Genomic DNA, 25,290 nt, shown 5'->3' with positions numbered 1-25,290 from the left:
TAATCAGCCTAAAATAGATGGTACACCCAAGTTTCCTGGTTAAGCTATGTCTTAGTTTTTACTAAAATTAACCTAAAGTATTTCAGGTCTCCAAAAGAGTCCACACGTGTTTAACCTAACTTTGACGTGGGTGATATTTTTGGCAACTCCCAATTAACCCTAATTAGTCCCTAATCAGTTCCATTCCAGCCGGTGCGTAATTCTGCTTCAGGTTTTGGCACGAACAGTCTCCAGGCGTCTCGGGGATGACAGCAGCGCTGTAGATGCTGGTGCTCAGAGTCTAACCCATCGGTCCTCCCACCTCATCGAAGCTCCGGAGCTCAGCTTCAGGGAGCAGGAACAGTTTTTTTTTTTTTTTTTTTTTTTTAAATCAGCCGATGAATGGGATTTCTGCCTGTACGTGGAAGTGGAGAGAGCGCAGTTCCTCCCCCCCCCCCAAACACTGAGAGCTGAAGTGGAGAGCACGCAGCAGAGACAGAGCACCGGCGGTGCGCAGCGCGAGAAATAAATATACCAACTATTGTTGGGTACAGCAGAGACATGATCTCACAACGGATGAAGAGGCAGATGTGATTTCCAAACGGATGTGTTGTCCTTTTATTTTTAATTGTTCCGTCTTGCTGTTCTTTTATTTTCTTCTCTTTTTTTTAACCGAGCACTGCCTACCCTACAGACTACTTTGAGATCTCGGTTCGAGGGAGTATATTGCAGCAGAGACTGACCATGTGCCGTTGCGCCACATAGGCGCTCTTTGTGGGCTGCTCTGCACCGGGAGGGACAGGTGGTGCATGTGTGCGTGCATATGTGAATGCTGAAACCCATGAAAGAGGGTACGGACACACACCAACCGCTGAGACAGTTGTCTTATGGATGTCGCGAACAGTTTTTTCTTTCTTTTTTTTTTTCTTCGCCAGAGACAGGTGCGACAGGAAGGGACACTTTCTAAAGCCCAACGCGGGATCTGATAAGGCTCTTAGATCGCGCTTGGATATTTGGTACCAAGTGGGACAGAGACAATTGAGTCATACTGTTGTTGCCTCGGCGGCGCTTTTTCTCTCCTGGTAATCAGAGGTAAGTGATCCGAGGGGGTCCGGTGAAGGGCTGCGCTGGGGTGGTGCTGGTGGTGCGCTGCTTTCGCTCTGTGTCTCGCCTTAATGTTTCAGATGCATTGATTAGCGGAGGGAATCTAGTTATCTAAATTGAACCAACTCATCTCGTAGTCAGTAGTGGGTGCAATCTGTGGCATCTGCGCGTCCAATTTCATACTGCGTAGCTTGCAGCCGCACTGAAAACTAGACTTGAGCTATCTCCATCCACATATCAAATATATCATGATGGGGGATTTTTTTGTTGTCCTCTGTCAATTGAAACCAATAAACTCAGTTTCTTAAAGAAGCCGTGTAATTTGACAAGCTCGCACTTCATTGGAGCTTTAATTTCATTTTTAAATTGTGTGTTGCAGAATTTCACTGGAGGTTTTTCCTCGTATCTGTCGTCTATTTTAACAGTCCAACCTTCCGGATCTCTAATGCCCATTATAATTACGCCTGAAGGCTGTACCATGTCCCTCTCCTTTCTCTGCAGGATCTTGTCTCAACACTGTACAGAGTTTACGATTAACGCCCTACTCCTACCCTAGCTGGCTCCAAGTCGCCTCAAGTTTTCCCATTTGGGACTTACACATTTTTTCCTGTGTCCCCCTCTGTTTCAAATTCAAATTGCCTTTCAAGCTGCCTTTTGTCTGGTGCTGAGGTTTGTGGACTGGAAAAGAGAGATAGAGAACTAACTAAAGCCCCCAGGGGAAAAGGGTTCTCTTAAAAATGAGCCCCAGTTTGTGTGAGAGGAGAGAAGTGGAGAGTTACGGGGGGCAAGAGAGAGGCTTCTAAAGAAAGTGAGGCAGTCCAGTGTGAGGATAGAAGACCAGCAGCTCCTTTAACCTTGCTGTCACTCTTAACAGTATCAATCAACCTTGGTGGAAAAGAGGCTCTTTAATTCCTTTTCCTCTGGGGTGTCGCCTGCTCTGGCAACCGGAGCTCAAGGAGGGCTGGAGGTTGCATATAGGATCCTTTTCCCCCTGCTGCTCACATCAGGCAATGACGTGCTGGATCAGGCTTGGTCTTTTTAAAATTAATACACGGTGCAGTGTCTTAAAAAAGCATTCACATTTGTTCATCCTAGTTTTAGTTCAAGTTTTTTTTATGACCAACATAAAGTAGTGCCTTATTGTGAAGTGAAAAGGACAAGATGCATGGTTATGAAAAAAAGGTAAAAAAAATAATAGTGAATTAGAAAACTGTGGCATGAGTTTGTATTCTGTCTCTTATGCTCTGTTATCCCTACATAAACACACAGCACAAGTCAGGGATGAGGTTAAGAAATTTAAAAACGGGGTCAGTTTAAACCATCTTTGATTTCAAAGAGCACACCCAACATCAGAAAATGGAAAGAGTATGACGCACCTTCATAGTTTTGGCCACTCACCTAGACTGACAACATTCACCATAGGAGAACATTCATACGAGAAGCGGCCAAAAGGTTCATGGAAACTGGAGGAGCTCCATAGATCCAAATCTAAGTTGGAATGATCTGCTAACAGAACAATGAATATATTTTTTTACTCCACAAATGTGGCCTTGACAATCATGCAAAAATTAAATAGCCACTGTTCTAAGACACAATAGACATGTGAAAGAAGATCATTTTGTCATTTCAGATAAAAATGTAAAAGTGCAAAATACAAGCAAAGGTCTGCCTTGCAGAAAACAATAGGTACTACCCAGAACACATCGAGGTGATCCCTGGTGGAGCAGGACATTTTGCCTGATTTTGTGAAATATTTAAGTGTGATGGAAACACAAAAACAAAATTTGTAAGGTGGTAAGTAGCTTTTGGTAGCTGTATGTATTCATGAAATCAACATCATAAACCATTTTGAGCTCACCATCTACATAGTGACCGTGTTGGTGGCAAGGTCAAGCTGTTGGACCTGCTTTTCTTTAGCAGGTATAGAAAAGCTGGTTAAAGATCCCAGGTTTGGCTAAAGATTTGAATCAAATTTAGTCAAAGTCCAGACCTATATCTTGTTGAGAATGTCAGACAAGAATAGGAAAAAGAGAAAACTGACATTCCCAGAATCTTTTCATTTGGACTCACTGAGCTTGAGCTAATTTATAAAGGAGAATGGGTAAAAATGTTTATAGTTTTGCAAAGCTGGTAAAACTATAAAGTGTTTTTCAGCTGAAATTGCAGTGAGTTTCTAAAAGGATTGACTTTTAATATACACTGCTCAAAAAAATAAAGGGAACACTTAAACAGGTGTTTAGCACTTAAAGTGTTCCCTTTATTTTTTTGAGCAGTATATTATACATTTTGAGAACCATATGCTATTTTCCTTACCCTCTGCAGTTACGCACAGTTTTTTTTGTTGGTTTATCACATAAAAATCCTACTAAACACTTTGAAGTCTTGGGTTGTAAATGACAAAATGTTAAAAAGTTTATAGGGGCTATGAATGCATTTGCAAACCACGTTAGATCTAAGGAAGTGCTCGCTGGGAGATGGGATAAGTATTAAATGAAACCTCAAATGACCATATTTTTGTGTAATCATCTATACTTTGCGGCTTTCTTGAGATAACTGTGAAAGAGAAACAAAATAGTCTTTCACTGATATGCTCGTCCCACGTCGCCTAGGAATTGTATGATAAGTGCTATCACAAGCAGCAAATTAAAAGACAAAAGAGGAATAATCTACATGACTTGATCTATGATCTGTGTGTGGTAATCTAATTTGTTTAGTGGCCAAGTTTAGATTGAAGTATGTTCACTGTCTATCCTTAGAAAAGATGAAGAGGAAGGGTATCCAAAGTAAAAAGCGGCTGAAGGCTCCCTTTAGTTTCACTTTGAAAACATAAGCTGCTTTTCTTGATATGCTTCTCTTGAAGGTTCATACGATATCCAGTAACACTGAATCAGTGATGATCCTTAAATCGGTGAGGAAATTTGCTAGAAGAAGTGATTATTCTTATCTGCTGTTCTTCTGCATGTACAGGAGAGGGGATAAATGTTGTGCAGGTCCATGTATAAATAACCTCACTGTAGGAAGCATTACTCCTTCCAAGAGAAATGACTCAGTTGAGGCAAGACGGTGCAGAAAAATATTTAGGGCAAGTATAAGGAGAGAGCACTTTGAAAAACTGGGTACCTGAGGGTAGAGCTCATGTTCTGGACAATAACTGTTTAGTCTAAAATCCCCTACAGAAGCAAACACCATAATTCCATGTAAAGGCTTAATAGCACTGGGATTTTGTGTCAGCGGAGAACTCAGATAACAAGGCTAAATGTGTGCCCAAGAAACCAGGCGGCATGGGAGGGTTTACTGTTCCAAGGTCCTGGAGCTGATGTCAGTTTTGGCGGGCCTCTCTCCATCCCCAGTGCTTCTTCTCTCTGCAGCTTAACAAACTGCTCGCTGGAGCTTGCCTAATCCTTGGCTAGCAGTGCCCAGTGATTTATTATAAAGTTAGCTCATTTAAGGAGATCTGCAACATCGCTTCCCATACACAGGGCCCCTGACAGATTCCCGCTGTCTCGACTCTGGAGTCTGAATTGGCAATTAATTTGAAGAAGTCGATGTGTGTGGGTCGGGATCAAAGACACGGGAGAGAACGGCAGGGTGAGAGTTTGTTCGTGTCCATCAGAGAGAAACATAAGGGTCGGTGTCTATCTTGTTGTGTCTGTTTGCCTTCCTGTATTGTACGGACTCTGTATGTGTGCACATGTGTGAGTCAGTCTGTCTGGGCCCGATGTGAGTGTGATTCAGCACTGCCAGCCTTGGTTGAATGGGTGCCCTGTTTGAGCCTTGCTTCTGACGCTAACAGCCGCTCCGGGCCTCATGCTTCGGAGCAAGTGTTGTGTCCTGTGTGCAGAAATAACAGGTGCCTTAACACAGTCACTTAATCCCTCGTCTTTGCTGAATTGGCGGGGGGTTAACTTCACCTGTGGGCCTGGGGCAGTTCCCACACGGTAGGACAAGTCGTACTGTGGTTTAGCTCTGATAAGGTGACGATGTGCCTAAAGTCCTATCCCATCAATTTTTCAATGTATTTTCATATGAGAGAAACTAACAAGTCAGGTATTTATTATTAAAGTACAATGAAGCAGTATCCTCCTGTAGATCACACAGGAGGGTAGCACCACCTCTCAGAAACCTGGGAGCCCAAACAGCAGGCGTACTCGCCTATAAGAAATCAGTGTGATTGCTTGGTCAGCAGTGTCTCCTCTCCAGCCGTGGCCCATTTTAGCTAGCTGCTGCACTAGCTGATTGATATCAGTAATTTCTACCGCTACTATTAATGCTTTGACTTTTTAACTAGGAGTTGTTCCACAGATTTCGGACAGGCAAGTTATGCAGGACAACCACCATTCGACTGTCTGCCTCTAAGGATCGATGTGAAAATATTTGTTGAAAGCAGACTAAAGAAATCAAAACTTTTGGCGGTAACATTTTGAGGTCTTTGTTTGAAACAAATTTGTTTGTGGTTTCTGCTGACATCCCAGTCTTTTTACCTCCATGTAAACCAGGGGTCAGTAACCTGTACAGTACAATTTTGTTTTGGTTAGTTCAGTTAAAACATATTAACAACCTTAAAAGATAGGACTAATCAAAGTAAAATGAAACAATATCATCAGATGTCCTATTGTAAAAATATGAATCATATTGCATAAAACGGATGTTTGAATATATTTGTTCAAAACTTTTAAATGTTTTGTGTCATTTTTGCCATATTCATTAAAGTTGGGATATTAAAAACATTCAGTAAACATTGATCTGAAGTTTGTGTCGAGGGTGTGTAGTTCAGTGTTCAACTTCGTCAAGACTTGGTTTGTTAAATTTGCTGTCACTTTCATTTTATTTATTTATTTTCAGATTACAACAGTTTAATTGTTCTGTAACTTTACCACTTTAGGTAAAAAAACCCCTCCCAAATCTCCATCAATAATTCAACATTTTTATTGCCAAACTTAACACTTCCCACTAAAAACAGCAGGGTGACTCGCACTTGTCACACTTTAGAAGCATTTTTGAAGGTTTTCCCTTTCTAAACTTGGCATTTGGCCGCCACCGTCAATCAGCCTGATTAAACAGGCTGATTGACTAGCGATGCACATTTCTGTTTAAGGCATAGTCTCCCTTAAATTATCACATTATTTTCAAGATAAATGAGCAGCACATTGATTTGAATTAATGAAATAGCTAATGTCACTGTATTGACTGGCAGACACCATCCATTGACTGTGCAGTATTTAAACTCAAGGTGATGCTTTTTGATTGAAAGCCTGTCTGGGCGATCAGAGCCAAGAAGCTGGCAGAGGCACTCTTAAAAAGTCCCTCACTGGCCTTATGTTTTAAACCCAGGGTTTGTTGTTTTTCTTTGCAGTGACCTCTACTGCTGTTGACATCTTTCTGATTGGGGGTAACTTCTGTAGCCGTTGATCTGGACACAGTCTCAAACTAAGGAATGGCGTTTATATTCAGGCCACTGTGCTGACAGAGTTCCTACACAGCTTAGATCTATGCAAATGAACATGAATGCAGAACCATAAATCATGCATTTAGGTTTTCTTCTATGTAAGCAATGCTGTCATCACCTACTGCATCAAACCTGGGATTGATCGACAGCTTTGAAACAACCCTGAGCATAATCTCGGGGCTGCATTAAACTAGGGACCCCGGCCTCCTTTCCTTTCCCTCTGCATTCTTTTGCTGCAGCATTCCCCCCAAACTTGTTTTCCTTCACACATTTTGTCTCCATTCCAGCACTTCCCTCATCACCTCTCCTCACTAATTTCTCCCTCCCTTTTCTTTCCTCTGCCCTGTGCTTTTTTCCCCCTCCTCCTCCTCATTCCAAGCTTGCTCCGGACCTTGATGTCAAGGCCTCTCAGGCAGTGTGGTCTCTGTCTGCGGGTTGTCAGGGCAGGGACACTGCCCACCGGGACCCTGAATGGGACAAATTGACCGTAACAATGTTCCCACTTAGCATGTGGAGCTGGAAGAAAGAGAAGGTGAAAAGGAGGAACTGATGATTGAAGGTCGATTTTTGGGGGGGTCAGCTGGGTGAAGGGAACATGGTTGTTGGGGAAAGTAGGAAAGCACTTTGAAATGTATGAATTAAAGACGTAGATTAAATTGCGCTGCTCGTATTTTGAAATCCTCTTTGACACACACACACAGATGCTTTGGTTGTTGTTGTTTGCCCAAGGCTGCTGCTTGAGATGCTGTGGAAGGAGAATAAAGCCATTTCTTGTGACCCTTCAAGGCCTTGCACAGCTCACGTTACTTCTAATGCCCACATGCCCTGCAGGTTGGAGGTGTATCAAGGAGAGCCGTTTGCACTAAACACTATCCCTGCCTCAAAACGGGTCAAGGATCAACCCTGTCGTCTATTAAAATGCAATAATGGCTGTGGTCCAATGGGATCACCTCTGCCATTTAATCACACAATGCTGCTCCCTCATCATCTGCTCTTTCCCTTTTATCTTTTAATCACATGTTTTTTCCAGCACCGTCTTCCTTTCACTCTCATCTTTTCGTCTTCATTTTTCCTACACATCCACTGCAAAGCCCAAGCAGTAGATGAGAGTTCAAAGACAGAAGCTCGATGCAGTCAGTAATAAGCACGCCTTCATTTTTCTTTGAAAACTCTTTTTCTTTTCTTTTTTTTATACAGTTGCTCTCATCAGGAGCCAAAGGCTAGTCTCTCCTCTGTTTTCCTAAGGAAGGCTGTGATTTCAGTATTTTTGCCAATGCACTTTAACTGTGACATATTGTCTTGGAGAAGTTGGAGTGGCATCATGTTGTGTAAGCCCGAGGTGGTGCAGTATGACAGGAACAGAGAATGCAGCTGCTATCACCAAAGGCCAAGTGGCTGTTGAATAAAGATGACTATAGTTGGGGAAAAACTGGCATTCCATGTAGGCTTAGTGTACTTCCACAGGCAGGGCTTCTTCCTCTCTGCTCATGTGTATGTAAAAGTGTCTCTTTCCTATATCTGAACAAAAGTCCCAGAGGGAGGGAGTGGGAGAGGTAGGTGTTCTCTGCATTGGGAAAGAGACATTTCCATGTGTATGAACTCTTGGCAGCGTACCATGGGCATTACAGGTCAGAATGAAAAGACGGGTAGACACGATGGAGACGGGCACCGATGTTTACTGCCTTGGACACAAATTAACAATTTGTGAGTGTGGGTTGAATGTCTTTCATGGTCAGTTTGCTTGAATTCACATAGATTCCCCCCACCCTCTCTTTTGGTCGGTTTCTCTTTTTCACAGATTCTAACACTCTGTTTATAATCTCAGAGGCAAATGACTCTCATTTTCTGACCAAAATAGGCCTCTAACAAGGCCCAACATAACCAACAAGCTTATACAAACTGCACATTTAAATGCAGTTTGCATAATATGCTGTCATGCACAATTGCACACTAACAATCCACTCTAAGTCTAAGCCGTTGAGCTTTATATTTGATGCCAGCAGTTGCACTGAAATTATCCTACTTTCCTCTGTTTTTTTTTTAAAATTTATATTTAATTTATTTTTTTACATTTTGGCTAACAAAATTTCTTTCTTCCTCAGTTTCTTCCTCAGTCTGGTGCAGGCTCCAACATATCATAATTTCTTTAAGCTCCATCCGTTTTCCAGTCAGCTATGACCAAATTCCCTCTTTTTTTTTTTTAAATTTTTTTTATGAAAATCACCCCAGCAGCATGACGCTGATCCCAGTTGGCATGTTGTGTTTAAGGTAATGTGCTGTGTTGGTTTCCTGGTTTCCATAGCATTTTGCAAGTAAGGAAAAACTGCTAGTTGTACATTCTCCCACGTGTCCTACATCTTGTAGGTTTCTTTTAACAGTAAATTTTCTTCAGCCACACTTCCAAAAGACTCCCAGATTTGCTCAGTGCACAACTAATAATTGTCTTGTCAAAAATATTCCTTCTGAACTTCTTGTGGCTTAAGAAATTACATTATTTTCCTCTGGTGTTATAAAAATAGCAGCACTTGTTTCTGACCCAGCATATCCCCAGATGTTTTTTCTCTGTTTTAGGCCCCTGTCTACTTTTGACAAGCTCATAACTAATAAGTGTGCAGGTTTAATTACCTTATTGGGGGGAGACATAACAGAGATGATGCTGGCCACACACATCCTGAATCACTTCCCGCATCAGCACAGCATGAATCTGGAGAGATCGTGCCCTGTGGGGCAGACTACAGTTATCCCGCTGCGGATTTTATAGCTGATTCATTTCTTAGAGGAACTTTCAGCCAAAGCGGCTCTTTCCTGTGGTTTTATGGTTGTAGAGATGCTGCGAAAACAAAATGAGAAAGCTCTCATTGTCATATTTTTGCTCTTGACGGAATTGTTTGCCACCCGTAGCTTAGCTTCTGTTGATGATCTCTACTCATAGTTTGTGTAATCCACACTTTATGTCTGCTGCGATTCCACTTATTTTGTTATTTGAGTTAATTATCAGCTCAGTACATTTAATAACTTGTGGGGATCAGTCAGGCTGAAAAAAAAAGAAAACTCTGGCTTTTTGGCAGGGAGTGCTTGCCAGTTGGCAAAGGAGGGAGAACAGTGCAGACGCTGTGACCTACTGTCCCTTTGCTCAGTAACGGTGGTCGAGAAAGAAGGGGAAGCAAAAGGGGAAAACATGTTTGTGGATTAAGCTGAATTGTATGGACGGAGAGGCACTTAGCCGACAGAAGGCCTTGAGAAGAGGTAAAAAAGTGGATGAATCTTGAGGGGGATGCCTGTTCAGCCTCTGTTGCTGTTGGAAAGTGGAGGAAAAGTGGGTCCTTGAACGTACTCTCCCAAATTAACGGCTCAGAAGCTGCAATTAATGTACGGCCCTGCCGTGGGTCTCTACTGCGCCGCATCAAAGAGGCCTTGCTGCGCGGTGCGTCTGCTCATCTCCCTGGCACCGAGCATGTGAGCTCATGCACTCGCACGCCCCCGCGCACGCCGCACTCAGGAGGGATTTTAGCCAAGAAACTGAGCCAATGAGTATGATTTCAGATGAAAGCCTCACACAGAGTTAAAAAGCCGTGCGTCAAGGTTAAAGAACAAAAGAACGTTGGCTCGGACTTTAAGAAGTGCTGAAAAGATGGAGAAGGTCAGGTTTGATGTCTCTTTTTTGCTGGTCAGGATAAAAAAGGGAGGTGAAATAAGGACTAGAGAAAGAAGAAGAAGAGGAGGAGAAGGACTACGCCGCATGCTCTCTGAGAGTGCGAATCACACGGACAGAGCCGGGACCCATCTGGAGGCAACAGGTCTGATGACAGCAGGGTGGTTTTTGATCCAAGTATCTTGCGAGCAGGAGGAATCTGCTCTTGCCCAGAACCCCTGGAGACCCAGCCAGTCCATCAGCAATCTGTCCTCTATTAACCGCATTGGTGAGACGGCGGACCCATATTTGTTATGAGCTCTGGATTCCTAATAGTTCAGACTGAAAGAGTGTTTGATTATGGGGTGCTAGGCACAGCTGTCAGAGACAAGTGGGTCCTGTGAGGATGGTAGACAATCTGTAAACTCTGTGGGTTTATAGAAATTATAGAAAGGACTTTAAGCCTCTTCCCTACACATCTGTCAATGCAGTTGGTAATGTCACAGTCTGAATCCTTTCAAACTAATGTCACTGGACATGGGGAGCACTAGCAGAAGTTACAAACCAATCAAAAGTTACAAAAAAAATTGATAATCTACACACATACCACTTTCTTCTATAGTTTGTGTTTTTACAATGGAGCCGTTGATTGGCAAGCGGATTTTCTGTCATTGCCTTGCTTTGACAACACGGCAGCCAGTGCGCTCGAGGTAGCCGGTGGGTCATTCGTATTTGCATGTAAATGTTTTTCGCCCCCTGGCTTGACTGGTGGGGTAATGAGAATGGGGCTCTGTCTGCATCACTTAGAGGGAGACTGCAATGAGTGACTGTGACATTCAGAGCTCGGGCCTGGCGTCACCGCTTACTTCCAGCAGGGCTTGTTCATTTACAAATTTATTTCTGTGGGAAAGAGGAGGCGAAAAGACAGGAAGGGAGTGCATCTATGTGTGTGCGCAGATGCAATCGAGACCAGATATTTACACACGATGTATAAAAAGCGCGTAACCTTTTTTTCCTCCCACTGCCTGACATTAAATCAGTTTGAACATTTTCTGTTTTAGATTAGTTAGAATTACCAAAATCATCTCTATTCATTAGATACCAGAATAAAGGAAGAATTTTAGATACTTTCTTCAAATTCAGAAGTTCACATACATTTTAAGGCATCTTGGTATACATAAACGTCTGACTATGAAGAAAGTTGTAAAAAAATATATTTATATATATATTTCCATTATTTAAAAATGTTGCCAATTAAAATGATTTCGACAATCCTAATTGACCTAAAACAGGAAGCCCAGTCTGTTTTCACGGGAGATGGTGAGGGGGGAAAAAAAAGAATGAGTTTTCATGAAATGTATGTAAATATCTGGTTCAACTGCACCATATTAACACATTGATTTGTGATTGTTTTTATTCTTCCTGAGTCAGGGGAACTTAATTTCCATTCCTACTTTCCTCATTATCAGAGTCTGGACTTGGCCTCCTTCATTCCTCCATAAACTAAGATGGACAGTTTGCATGGTTTTTCTCACCCAGGCCAGGTTTTGAAAACACATCCACATACACACACCTCCTACATGCCGATGATGGATACATGTGCAAAAGCACATCTACACACGTCGGAGGAGTGTTTGTTCTTGACTCATGTAGCACGTCGACGGGTTTGGCAGTCTGTCAGGCATCTATCAGCCCATGTCATCAAGTGATGCATCGCTCTCTGAGTTTCTGAGCTTGACTGGCTTCTCTGGTAGCTGAGCAAGGCAGGCGCGAGGGGACACTGTGGGGCATGATATCTCTGGAGGGAAACGGTGTTGGAGTAAATGAAGGGCTTGAAATGGGAATGTAAAGGAAGCATTCACTTCTACAGTCTCAGATGGAATCTTTATTTACAGTGCTCTGCTGAATTCTCAGCCACCCCTCATTTCAGTTTGTTTTGCTTCAAAGCAGCCAGACTTTCTTGTAATCTTCTAAAGTGGTCATGAGCAAAAGTTCCCAAGGCTTTTATCTTGCTGATCTTTTAGAGCTTTTGTCTCAACCATTTTGTGATGCATATTTAGTCTTGTACAAATGGCTCTGTGCATGATTCGTTTTATGTTTAGTTTTCGAAGTGTTAGACTTTAATGACTTTCAGTTAAATAACTTTTCTTAGGATTTACTTAACAGAAAAATACATTATTCTAGAAGAAAGTTTGTTTCAAAATAATTGGCAAATAAAATCCCAAAGTGTGTTTTGCATTTATAATTAGCCCCCTTCAGCCTGATACCCCCAAATAAAAACCAGCAATCTCGAGAAGCCACCAAACAAAAAGATTCCACATGTCTGTCATGTAATCAAAGTGCAAATGAAGATGTTTTGTGAAGGCGTTGGAGGTTTGTCAGAGAATATTAGTGAACAAACATCTTCATTGAAGGTCGAGGAACAAAGCAGGCCATCTGTCCAATTTGATTGGATTTAAAATGTTTTTAGGTTTGAGAAGTTTATAGAAACATGCTCATAAAGAGTTTTCCACAATATCCATGGAGATGACTAGGTATTTATGCATGTCATGTTTTTTGGTCTTTTGGTCATAAGTTTTAAAATAAGTTTTCTCCCAATTAATTATACACAACTTTTTGTTGGTCTTTCAAGAAAAAAACCCCTCAATAAAATACATTGCAGTTTGTAGTTTTTAATGTGAAAAGATTTTAAAATGTTTAAAAGGTTGCAATATTTTCCAAGTGCTAAAATGAACATGTCTGTCAGGTCTGCTTTGCCACTCAGTATTTCTGTTGCATATTTGTAAAAATCAAAGTTTGATCTTTCTGCCCTGGTGGATTATTTTTCAGGCTGTGTGAGTCCGTCTCCACTTGTGTGGGAAATTGTGTGGGTATACATAAATAAACTGGAGGAACTATTTTGAAAACCTCTCAGTTTACATGTCTGTGTATGACCCTAGTCTGGTGTGATGTTACTTTAAATGGTTTGTGTTCAAAAATATGACAAAAAAAGTCCAGTTGTTGCTTCTTTGTTGTGTTTTATTCTGTATAGTCTGTGGATTTGTGCTACGTTATAGTTTGTGAAGTCTTTGTTGATGCCTAAACATGGTTGGTATCTGCTTCCTTTGTAGCTTACTGACATCAGATTCAAACAGTGCTCTCTCTGACCGTGACTTTCTCTGCCGGCAGCATCGCCTCCTCATCCTGTTGTGTGCATCAACACACGGCTCACTTGTTACCTGCTCTAGCTGCGCTAACCTTTTCAACAATTATCCCGCTTGCTTCTTATAAATAGATTTGCTTGTTCTGTCTGTTCTTTCAAAAGCAGCCACGCTCTGCCCTGGCTTTGTGGTTCTGTGGCAGCAGTGAGACCACTGAGAAGATTGTATACCCGAGTCTAAACTGGAGGAATAAACAAGACAGAAAATGTCTGAACCTGGCACTTGAGTGGTCTCATGTGCCATGAACCATTAGGAGTGAGGCAACAACAGAGATGAATTGACTTAGTGAGTTTTTCCTCTTGCATGTCGGAGAAAAACATGAAAGCCTTGTTGTTTGCTGTAACAGCAAGAGACCAGAAGTCGGAATAATTCAAAGCATTGTGAAACATGCATTCAAAGAGTAACCTTTCATGTCTGCCCCCCTCCCTTCCCTGCATGTCTCCAACAAGAGTTGAAAGTTTTGTTTTTTTCCTTCCTAATTTATTTCATCAATAACTCAGTGTGTTTTTCATTGTGCATACCCATGAGAAGAGAAAGCTCTGTGTTTAGTGACAGAATGACTTAAAGCTCTCAAGCTTAATGTTAAAAATTTAATTTTTTGAGTTTCTCCACTTGTCTACCATACAACGCCTTCTTTTTGCAGCTTTGGCTTGTGCCATTCTACCTGGCACAGAAATCCTCTGTGCTGTCATCAGCGCCATTAATGGACACTATGAAGTGGCTTTGAAGCTGTGCTGGGCTTAGGTTGTAATAGGACAGCTTTGGGCTCAGGATATAATGGAAGTAAAGCTTTGGAGGCTCTGCCATTTGCTCCTTAGCTCAGATTTTTATCCCCCTTTCCTAAGATAAAGTTTTCAACACATCTGGACCAATTATGTCTGTTTCTTTGGCAGCTTCTCCTATCTGCTCACATATCTGCTTGTTCAATCATTAAATTCGACTTTGACAGGTGCAACAAGATATATCAACAAAGATTAAGTATGCCAAAGCAGAGAATGCATGACAGAAATAATTTTCTTTAAGGCTTTTTATGAATCTCTCTATTTATGTACATATTTCTGTCTCTAAATTGGATGTTAATTTGTTTTCTTTTTTTAATCTTAATCCAATTTCTAATTTACTGTTATCTTTACCCAGTTGGCTCCAAACATAGACACTTTTCATCTTCCTTCCACTCCTTTTCTTTGTTTCCTGAGCCTGTCTCTATGGTTTCCTTGGCTTGTGCAGTAGGGGATTTGTGTGTCAGCCCGTGTGTATGTGGCTCTGCTTGTATGTGAGGATGCAGCAGGGAAAATAAGTACTGAAAATGTCAACATTTTATCAGTAAGCATATTTCTAATAGGGCTGTTGATGTGAAATTCACACCATATGTTAATTATAACGTAAGCGATTCACACATCCTAAGAGTCAAACTCAAATGAGTCGATAAATGAAGTTAAAATGAATTGGGTAAAAAAAACAACAATCACAATGTCACAAAGCTTAAGACTTCAGTGTTGGTTTGGGGTTTTGTGAGTGGTAATCATTTACATCCAAAGAGTTCAAAGTCAGTTCAGCTATTTTCCCAGTACTTCACTGATTTGCTCAAATGGCTTGCATCAAACTTGATATTAAATATGATATACTTTTTCTTCTACTTTTGGAATCGTGCAGTGACCGTGCGTAGATTCTGTGCTAGCATTGAGAAGTCTAGAAATCTGAAAGTTTGAAAACACTACCATCAGTGTGTTGAAAATGGCATTGAGAAAACCTCTAAAGTCTATTACAGCTAAATGTGATGTTAACCTGCAGTGATGGGATATACTTGATTAGTTTCTGACAGATTTCAGCTGTTTTGTTCAGTTTATGTGCTTTGTTGTGCTTCCTTTTTTCATGCATTTAACTCCATTCTCCCTCTGACTCCACTTTATTTGTAAGAATGTCAAAGTGTTCAATAGTTATTTTACCTGCTGTGAGCAGGTAAGGTAAAATAACAGCATGCCCTGCAATAATAGAATGAGACTAGCTAAAATGAGGGGGATTATTACTGACCTATTGGAATCAGTCCAAACCATAAAAGAAAGTGCCACCCTGAGTAGGATTCTTTTATGTAGTGGCTCTTCTTTGTTGATGAGGCTTTACTGGTTTACTGATAAATATATCCCAATGTTTGTTGAGGTACAAATACACAAGCATTCCATCTGACCACATCACTTTCTATTCACTTATTTTACACTGAACACAAAATTCAGACCACATAATGAGGTAAATGTGATTATATTATCTGCTGTCACTTCTGCCTGTGGTTTCTGAGCCACCAGCTCAGCATCTTTTTTTTTTTTGCTATTGTGAACTTTCTTCTCTCGCACTGATAAGGAGAAACTGCAAGCGCCGCGGCTGACAAGATTCCTCCATGAGAGCTGCCATACATACAAGCTAACGCAAATTCTGAGACACGTTTTGTTCCAGCAGAAAAGTCTATGCGAGTATCTTTGTCTGGAGGTGGAGAGATTTAGTTTGCATCTGATAATCCCCTTTCACTCCTGAAAATTAGTTTCTCTTTCTTGAGGCTAGCATGCAGGAGCAAAATTACAACTGAACAAGGCTTACAGAACAGATAGGAAAATTAGTGGAGAGTCTGTGCGCGTGTGTGTGTGTGTGGTGTGGAGTATGTTCATCTAGGAAGTCTTTATTCAAGCAAAGTGGATCTGATATGAAGTGGTTCCAGGGTTTCTACCAAGTGCTGAAAAGCTTAAAAATGTTTTGCTGTAGCTGGATGATTATGAAAAAAAATATATATTGTGACATGCCATTATTTTTCTGTTGTCATATCAGTATAATAAAGCATCCTTAAAAGCAAGTTGCCTAAAAAGCTTATGTCCTTGATACAGTTATGTTCTCAAGTTTTCTTTCATTGATGCTGATGTCATATTAATTTTGAGCTTTCAGTTATTTATGTAGATGACTTTTTAAAGATACAATTATAATTTAAAGTGAATGTTCTTAAAAACAAGTCTTGGGTGCAAAAGTTTGAACTCACTGAGAACTTTATCTAACCCTCTCTTGATCAAAATATTCAATCAACCAAGCAATTGTAGGCTTCACTCAGGTGAAGCTGACAAGTATGCCAAAATGATTTAAGCTTCACTTCAGGCGTATTTCCTACTTGGGATGGCCAGAAGGCCCGCTGGCACTGACTGTATGACAACTTTGCTTCTGTCTGTCTTCCTCAGGGCACCTGTGGCTACAATGTTAGTTACCACCATCAGTGTGTGAATGTGTATATGACTGGATGAATGTAGAGCAAAGCTCCTTGGAGTCCTGAAAACTTGACATAACACAATAAAAATGTAGACTATTGCACCACTGACCATTCATAGAAAGCATGTTCTGTATGCAAACACATTAGTCACAAGTTACAGTCATCACTCCCCTCACCCCTGAAAAAAACAAAAAAAAGCCCTAGCAAATGTTGACTTAAATCTTTCACAATTTGAGCTTAAAAATAATGAACTGATGATTGTCATCTCACTCCTCTCTAAGAAGTACAGATGTATAAACCCTAAAGCCAACACCCCACCATGCCCTGGTATGAAATATTACTGCCCTTGCAGAATCTAATGAAGAGATGGAAAGAAATAATGAGAACAACAGAGAGAATGTTGAACATTATTGTGCCCTATCACATTATTGTGCTCTATCACTTGTACATACACAGTCTTGAAAATTAGCTCAACAAACAACTTGTGTTAAATGAGGAGCTGATGTTTAGTTTGACTAAAGGTTTAGAAATGTCTGCGTTGGTGGATGAAGAGATTAATCTCAGAGCAGGACATTCCCTGTGAACCGGCGCTTTATTTTGGGGAACTAGTTCTCTTCCATCTGTGTCCCAAGGGATGCAGACTCTCATGGGAAGCTAGTTATAGAAATAGCCTGAATTTGTGTCCATAAACACAACTCCAGCTCCTACCTTACAGGAACAGGAATCAGTGTTGGTTTGGCGAACTTGCTCTCTTTCGGCTGTCTGTGGGTAGGTGAGTCCCAGGGCTCTGTTCATTCATCTTGCATCAGTATTATTAACAAGAGTACACTATTGATTTTGCCAGAGCACTTTCAGCAGTGAATTATTGTTATTTAGAGTGTGCATGCGTTGGGATATTTTGTTAATAACGCCACAATTAAGACAGCTTGGTGCCGTTTTTCAAAGCTCAGTGAGTTTATGGCCAAGGCAACTTGTTTCTCTTCCAAAACCCCTCCTGAGACTCAACCCCCAGGACCTGTACTAATTCTTGTGCTTCGCATTACAACTCTCATTAATGTGACTGATTATACACTTGGAGAGAGGAGGCCACAGTCGTGAGCCAGTCAGCCAAAGTGTTTGCTGGCTCACCAGTGTGAAAAATCAAAATGTCTACTCATGTTGAGTCATTTGTGTCTTAGATCATTCGGACGGCTGCAAGGAGGCGTCTGACATCTCATCTTCTGTCTGAAATGGCTTTTCATCTTATTAAGGCAGTATTTTTGTGTGTGTGTGTGTGAGGCAGTGTTTGTGTGTGTAAGTGCTAGCCTGGCAGGCTGTTACTTTTCTGTAATGTTGTTTTTGAGCTTATGAAAGTAAAATTTGCTGATGTAAACTTAAGGATTTTAGGGCTTTGATCATGTTCTTAATTAGCATCTTTTTTATCTAATGCAGCTGAAAAAAGTGAGATAAACTTCATTTATTGCAAGCGGATATTTTTAAACATGGATAGTTGAAATGTTTACTCTGGAAAATAAAAAAAGATCCACTTTCTTCTTTGGATTTCACAGAAAAAATCCAAAGCCATGGGTTGTAGTCAAAGTAGAAGTTATTAAGCCACAGCTCTAAAAGACAGAACATTGTTTGCAAATGCCCACAGGAACAAAGAACTTAGTCCAAAGACTCCGTGACAGGACATGTCATGGAGTCTTTGTGCTCCATGATATAGTTTGTTGTGCCATAACAGGTATGCAGTATCGGTGTGTGGTTTCTGTAGACAAAGCATAATAATACAAACTAATTAGAAACTAAATTGCATCATCAACTTAAATGATACACCAGATCTGTACTTAAATGCAGTTTATAACAGACTGGTTATGTAAACCTAAAATTAGTCATGATTTATCACACAGCATCCAGCTACGAAGGCAACCACACACTGTTTATCCTCTGTTGCACAGAGAACATAAACGGCAACACAATAACAACAAACCTATCTGCTAGGAACTAGTTAGCAGTCACATCTATCATGCTACTTAACTGCCACTTATGCATAACCTCATTTAAACAGAAGCAAGAAAACCCACTGGCGAGTCATTAAAATATACTCGTGGCTAAACACAAACCTGAGTGTATCACATCGAACTTGGTCTTATGAACGGACACATTGCCACTGGTCTGGTTTTTGTTTGTCTCTGAGCTGAGACTGCTGATATGCACCTTTGTGGTTAATTCCCATAGGGAGCCCAACCTTTTTATATAGGGGAAGCCTGCACCATGCCAATTGTGAAGAGCAGGGGTAACAGCATAATGTAGGGAGTGTTTTGCTGCAGGGGGGGACTTGTATATCTCACAAAATTGATGGCATCATCAGGAAAGAACATTATGCTGTAATATTGAAACATCTCAAGACAAAAGCCAGGACGCTAAAGCTTTGGCAAACATGATAACAAAAAGGGGCGTGTGTGTGTGTGAGAGAGCTTTGTGGCCTACAAACCCTGACTCAGTTGTACCAGAAAATGGAAGAAGGATGCCCAAAACAAGTCAAAATACTATTGAAATCTGTGTTCATATAGTCAAACTTCTGTTTAGTTTGGACTGATATCTGAGAGGAATAAAAAAAAAAACGTATCCATATTTGATCCAATTTCTGGGTTTAACTGTATAATAAGGTTTCAAAAAGTTAGAGTTTTAAAACACAGAAATACTTTTCAGTGTTTTAAAGTCTTTTCAATTAGATTATGTAGAAATTGCCAGAATGACTTGAGTTTTCTCTGGCTGTAAGAAGAAACACAGCAATGCCCCTCCTCCATCTGTTGCTGTGTTCTGTCTGTCAGTTGACTTGAAGGAGGTTACCATGGTTAACCTTTGCATACAAGGAAGATGAGGAATCTCTGCATATCCGCTATTACAAAGCATAGAAAGTCCTACTATGGAAACTAAATTAGCGCCACACATAATTGGTATTTAATTAATGCAATTCATGCATGCAATTTTTTGCACAAGTGGCAAAAAATGAAAAATAAAAATACAATTTTATGGTAAAATGGTGGTGTTTTCAGTCTAAGTTGTCATACTGAGAATATCTTGTGACAATAGGAGCTTGTTCTTCAAACATGCTTTCTTTCGTATTTATTAGTCAGCGCAGTCTGATAGTGGAGGTAAAATTTAGAAAAGCATGTGACTTTGCTCTGTAGGGTGCTGTGGTCTCCCTGAATGTATGAAAACTTATAGATTGAATCTCTAAGCCTCATAATTGTAAGCTATTCTGCTAATGCTTCAACTGCAGAGACTTGAAAGGAGAAGACAAACACTGCTCCCCAGAGTGATCCCACTGTCCCAACTACAGCCATTATGTGTCTCATTATAGCTGTAACAAAACATAAAAAGCCTGTTATTTTAAAAAAAGTGTCCGTTTGTGGACTAACCTCCAAGGAGCGATCTAGAAATCATTCTGGACCCGAACATCCTCTCAACTTAAATGGCACATTAAGTCAAAGCCTGGCATTAACCATACATAAACACATAATAAGAGTGTAACTACTTTAATCACTCCCTAAAGGAGTTCTAAGACTGGCCAGAGCATCAGGCTTCAAAGATCTATTATTCCAGGAGAACTGAGAAAATGGGCCGGGGTCTCCCCCCACCAACTAATGTAATGGTGTGTGTCAGCGTGTGAAATTCAGTCTGGCACTTTAACTGGCCAATAATGGGGATTCCACTTTAAATGGCGGCTGGCTTTTGTGATGGGGTCCCAGATAATATCAGATCAGGCTTGACCACTGCATGGTCCCAAATTAATCGTGTGGATATAATTTTAGCTGACTTGCATTATTTATTTTATTCATTTATTTTTTTATTTTTCCATCCATCCTTTGTCTAAACCTGCTTATTTGCTAACCTGTGGGAGGGAGGCCTGGTCTCCAGTAGTTTTAGGGTGAGAGTCGGGGTGACCAGTCCGTCACAGGGCATGATATTTATTTTGTAATATATCACAGGAATCAGGACGTTAAAAGATATTAAAAATATATGTTGCCGTGGGCCATTTTATCTCCGTTAGGCCCTACTAACATTGTTACAGCACAAATAAAGAGCATTGATTTTCACTAAGTTTTAAATATAGGGAATCCGCATTTGAGTTTGAGGTTGAGGCTTGTGAGAAACGCCAGACTTTCCCCATCAAGAATTCTCACATCTAGATATTTCTGATGATTCTTCCAACTGTAAACTTGGAAATATCCATATCTTGGTAAAAAATGGAACACGCAATTAAACTGCATTCCTCTACAAATATCGCAGTGCCGAGGTATATGCATTTTTACATTTAGTTTTAGTTTTTATGGCACAACACAACAGACAAGAAAAGTCAAACTCTGTCAATGCAGAGATACTTAGAGAACTTTAACTTTATTTAGAACAATCTAGTGAAACTGTTCAAAGAGCAATTGTCCAATATTCCTCTCTGTGTTTTCTGACATTGTGAAATGGTATAGGAGAAGCCTAAATGTGATCAACAGAAAGGGGCTGTTTGAAGCACAAGTTATTGGCAAAGAAGATAGCACCCAATATGCTTAGGTCATAGAGTGTTGGAAACATAACGATGTTTGAGAAAAACCATGGAAAATGTAGATTTACGACAATAATGTAACCTCAAAAGTTGTGTGGGTTGTGGAGGCCTAATGGACTCATCCGTAATTACACAACCTGCTGTTTTCAAAGGAAATGTCACTCAAGACACCAACCCTAACTTCACACCTCTGATCCTGTAAAACCTGTACCCGCTCCACAGGAGGAAGGAAATTGCTTCACCTCTGTTTTATCAGTGTGAATCCAAAACAATTTCCCTATAGCTCTTCTTTAACACAACAATCTAAAATAGAAAGAAAAAAACACAAGTAAAGCTTGAAATGTCACTAGGTTTACCATATGATGGATTACTACAGGATGTGTAATGGAAATCAGTGTTTTTAAGGGTCATAATTCATCTAAGTTGATCCTTGATGGAAAAACACTGCACAGCAAGGCAGGACAGACCATGACTTGCCTTTCACTGTTGCATATGACCATGTGGTTTGTGTGAAAGAGGTGAGAGTTAGCTCATGTCCTTTGCAGTAGCAAGAACCTCCATAAGGTAAAGTACTTATTTTCCTCCTCCTACAAGGTGTTGTATTTCCCAGATTCCTGAGAAATAAGAGGAAAAATCACCAGAATTTAGTTCAGTTCTCCGAGGTTATGTGACTTAAGAAGAAATTAAATGTTGCATGTTTTTGTGGTTTCTGAGAATGTCATAATTGCAACCTATTTTCCAGGATGTTGAGTTGCCGAGACATCTAGTTACTGTAAATTAATATAGCTAGTGTGAGAAAAGGGGTAATTGAAATTGGTGGCGCCAATGAAGGAGAAGTAAAGGTCTTCACTACTGAGAACATTGTGTGATTTCAGCTGGAAGACTCCTGTTTCATCTAAAGAAGCTACATACCTTTTCAAATGGAGCTTGGCAACAAACTCTGAAAGGTTACGCTTTCAGCAAAATCAAAGTTTGACTCTGTTTATACTGTATATAAGTTTGAGTGTACATGTGTTTTTGTGCTTTTCCTACCCTCGGCCAGCATTTGTCCTTTTACTTGTCTGTGGGTATCTGCTGGGGCACAAAAAGGAGAAGAGCCCGAGTCACTTCCAGAACAACTTCCACTGCTCCATGAGAGCCTTTGGAAGAATGCAACTCGCTACCAGCCAAGAAAGCAAAGAAATAAATGACCATAGAGAGAGAGGGAGCGCTTGAGGAGTTTAGTCTGAACGAAGTCTGGCTGTCTCTTGCCAAAGCCCCAGCACAGGGAATGGAAGGGTCTGAAGGATTGGAGAGGAGAATAAAACAGAGTAAATGAGAAAGATTGCTGGAAGAGGGTTCTCTGCACTCTCAAGTGAGAGAGCCAAGGATATAGTAAATCTTTAAGTAGAAAGCCATAACATTACCACAGGGAAGAGGGGAGAGAAGATAATGGCAGGGCACAAAGTTTTATGTACAGTCTTGCAAAAGTATTCCCATCCTTTTAATTTTTTGACTTTTTTTTTTTAGGTAAAACTACACTCATGATTTATTCATTAATGTGTATTTAGGGGCAAACAGTGATGCTGATGAATAAAAACTTGTTCAGTTGATGGCTTTCAGAAACGGCTGAATGTGGCTCAGAACATTAGTGAACAAACATCATAATTCCCACAAAGAACAATAATATTCTTTGCATTGAATTTCTTACAGAGCACTGTTGTATCCATTTTCGTCTTCCGAAAGAAGATGGCACAAACTTACCAACACATAGCTGTTTGCCTTAACTGACAGGCCGTGCAAGGAAAAGCTAACTATTGAAGAGCTGCTCAGGATAGGAAATCTGTTAATAACAATTAATAAGGCACTCCATAAACCTGCCAGTTATAGAGGGTCATGAAAAAATCATTGTTGATAGAAACCCACAAAATGGCCTGTTTCCAGGTTGGCTCAAGCCATGGAAGAAGGTTGACTGGTCAATTGAGGAAAAAAGGCCCATCTAAAAATGCTATGTATGACATTATAGTAACATTGCACATTCTCTTGAACACATTTGATGTCAAGATTAATGAAGCTAAATAGAAGGCTGAAATAAGATCTGTTGGAGACCTCAGTGACTGGAGATGGGTTCTCCATCCATCCAGTTCTCCAGCAGTAAATATACTGCTGGTGCTGCAATGTAGTGGTTAAGGTCAAAGCAATTTCATGTGTTGCAATGAACTAATCAAAGTTGTGACGTCAATCTAATTATCTGTCAGAAGACTTAAAAATTGTTCTCCACAGACTCATTATTCAACTGGGCTAAGCTTGAGCTATTCTGCAAAGAAGAATGGGCAACAATTTCTGTCTCTAGATGTGCAAAGCTGATAGAGACAAATCACAAAAGCCCTGCAGCTGTAATTGGAGCAAAGTGTGGCTCTACCAAGCATGAACCTGGGCTGACATACCACATTTTCAGATTTTTATTTGTAAAACATGTTTGAAAACCATGTATCGTTTTTCATCCACTTCACAATTTTCTTCTAGTTAATGTTGGTTTGTCACATAAAATCGAAATAAAAGACATTGATATATGTGGAAAAATTCAAGAATTTTAATACACTGTGCCAAATAGGAATATTAAGCTGAATCGTGACAAAGCAGTTGAAATGGTAGGTGTGAGGAATGGCGAAATCAGGAGCTAATGGGAAAGTAATAATTGTTTCAGTGTGTGCATGCTCACTCTTCCCCCCCCTGTTGCTTTTGCAATTATCATCCTGAGTCCAGGAGCGATCTGCCTGAGGTTAGAGTGTCTGAGACAGTTGGGTGGCTTGATGGAGTTTGGCAACGAACAGTGCACAAATATGGCCTGGAGACACCACTTAGGTAATTAACCAAAAAGACTAAAACTGATTCTCTAGGTTGATAAACAGATTGAGGTGAACTCCCTCCCTGTTTTCCTTCTCTCCCTCCTCATGGGAGGAACATTTAGGAGGAAAAAAAAGTGCAGCAGGTAGATTCAGGCTGTTTACTCGTCTTCCCAGAAATAACAGCTGGGAATCTCATCATGAGAGAGAAATGATGGCAGCAGTTCGATGAAAAATCTGTCTTACTCTGAGCTAGTTTTTTTTTTAAAAGCACTCCCAATGACGCTGCATTTCTCCCCACTGAAGTAATTTCCAGACAGAAGTCCAGTTGCTCTGCAGCTGTGCAGGTAAACACATTTTATCGGTGTGCTGGTAGACAGAACATGCTGGGTTCTTGGTGGGAATGATTAACATTCACACCGTCCACAAACAAAGCCTAACTGCTTCTCTACCTCCTTGTTTGTTCCCACTGTCGGGGAGCTTGTCTTATTTTCGCCCTGGAAAGAAGATATCACTCCACTGTCCTAAAAGAACAGACGCTGTTTCAAGCGTTCGAACATATTTCTTTCTTAATTACTGTCGTCTTTTTTTTTTTATAGTAACTTTCTCAAACTCATGTCTTCTCCTTTCTTGTGCCAGCAAATATTTTTGCCAAAAGATGTCCACCTGCTGTTATTTATCTGTTGCACGGTCTGTTTCCTTCTCCTTTTCCCAGCAGATATTTGCTGAGTATTTTCTAAACTGCGTCCCATGGTTTTGAAAGACAGATAATGGTCCGACTGCTGTGTGCTCTATCACTGTTGACTCTAGCTCACAACATGGAGACTGCACACAGATCCCATGACCCTTTCTTCCCATGCTTAGTTTACCTTTACCGTTCTAGTCCTGTATTTCACTCCTTGTGACCTGACAATTTGGCTTTGCTCTCATCTTGGTCCCTTCAAAATGGCTCTATCCAGGGATGCAGGACTTATATTTCTGCTGAAGGTGCTCTCACATTATCTTAATTGCTGATGAAGTCCAACGTAACCTTTTTGTCTTCTGTATCAGAGCATTGTTGGTTTTATTTCTCTCCTAAAAACAACTTTTGGATTCTGAATAAGCTGTTGACATACATTTACATTATTAGGTTAAAATTATTGAATAGCTCTTTGACATGTTCTACTAAAAAAATTCACTTTCACAAAAAGTGGCAATTTTTAGTGCTTACTTTCACTAAAAAGTAAGTGAAAGTACTTTTTGTGAAAGTACTTCTCAAAAAGTGAAGTACTTTCACAAAGCACGTACTTTCATATAAAGCTTTAATATGCACGGTTCCTAC

The 25,290-nt window shown here is 40.5% G+C and overlaps 1 protein-coding gene across 1 annotated transcript in view; it reads left to right on the top strand.

The window, feature by feature from the left end:
• Positions 1–224: 224 nt before the first annotated feature.
• sema6bb (sema domain, transmembrane domain (TM), and cytoplasmic domain, (semaphorin) 6Bb) overlaps positions 225–25,290 on the top strand; it is a 183,217-nt gene continuing 158,151 nt past the window's right edge. Inside the window, exon 1 of the mRNA XM_028027955.1 lies at positions 225–1,071. The gene's annotated coding sequence lies outside the window, so the exon portion shown is untranslated. The remainder of the gene's footprint in view (positions 1,072–25,290) is intronic.

Source organism: Xiphophorus couchianus, chromosome 9, assembly GCF_001444195.1.
Source record: "Xiphophorus couchianus chromosome 9, X_couchianus-1.0, whole genome shotgun sequence".
Lineage (NCBI taxonomy): Eukaryota > Metazoa > Chordata > Actinopteri > Cyprinodontiformes > Poeciliidae > Xiphophorus > Xiphophorus couchianus.
The sequence above is the reverse complement of the archived record's forward strand: the minus strand, read 5'-3'. Positions and strand labels throughout refer to the sequence as shown.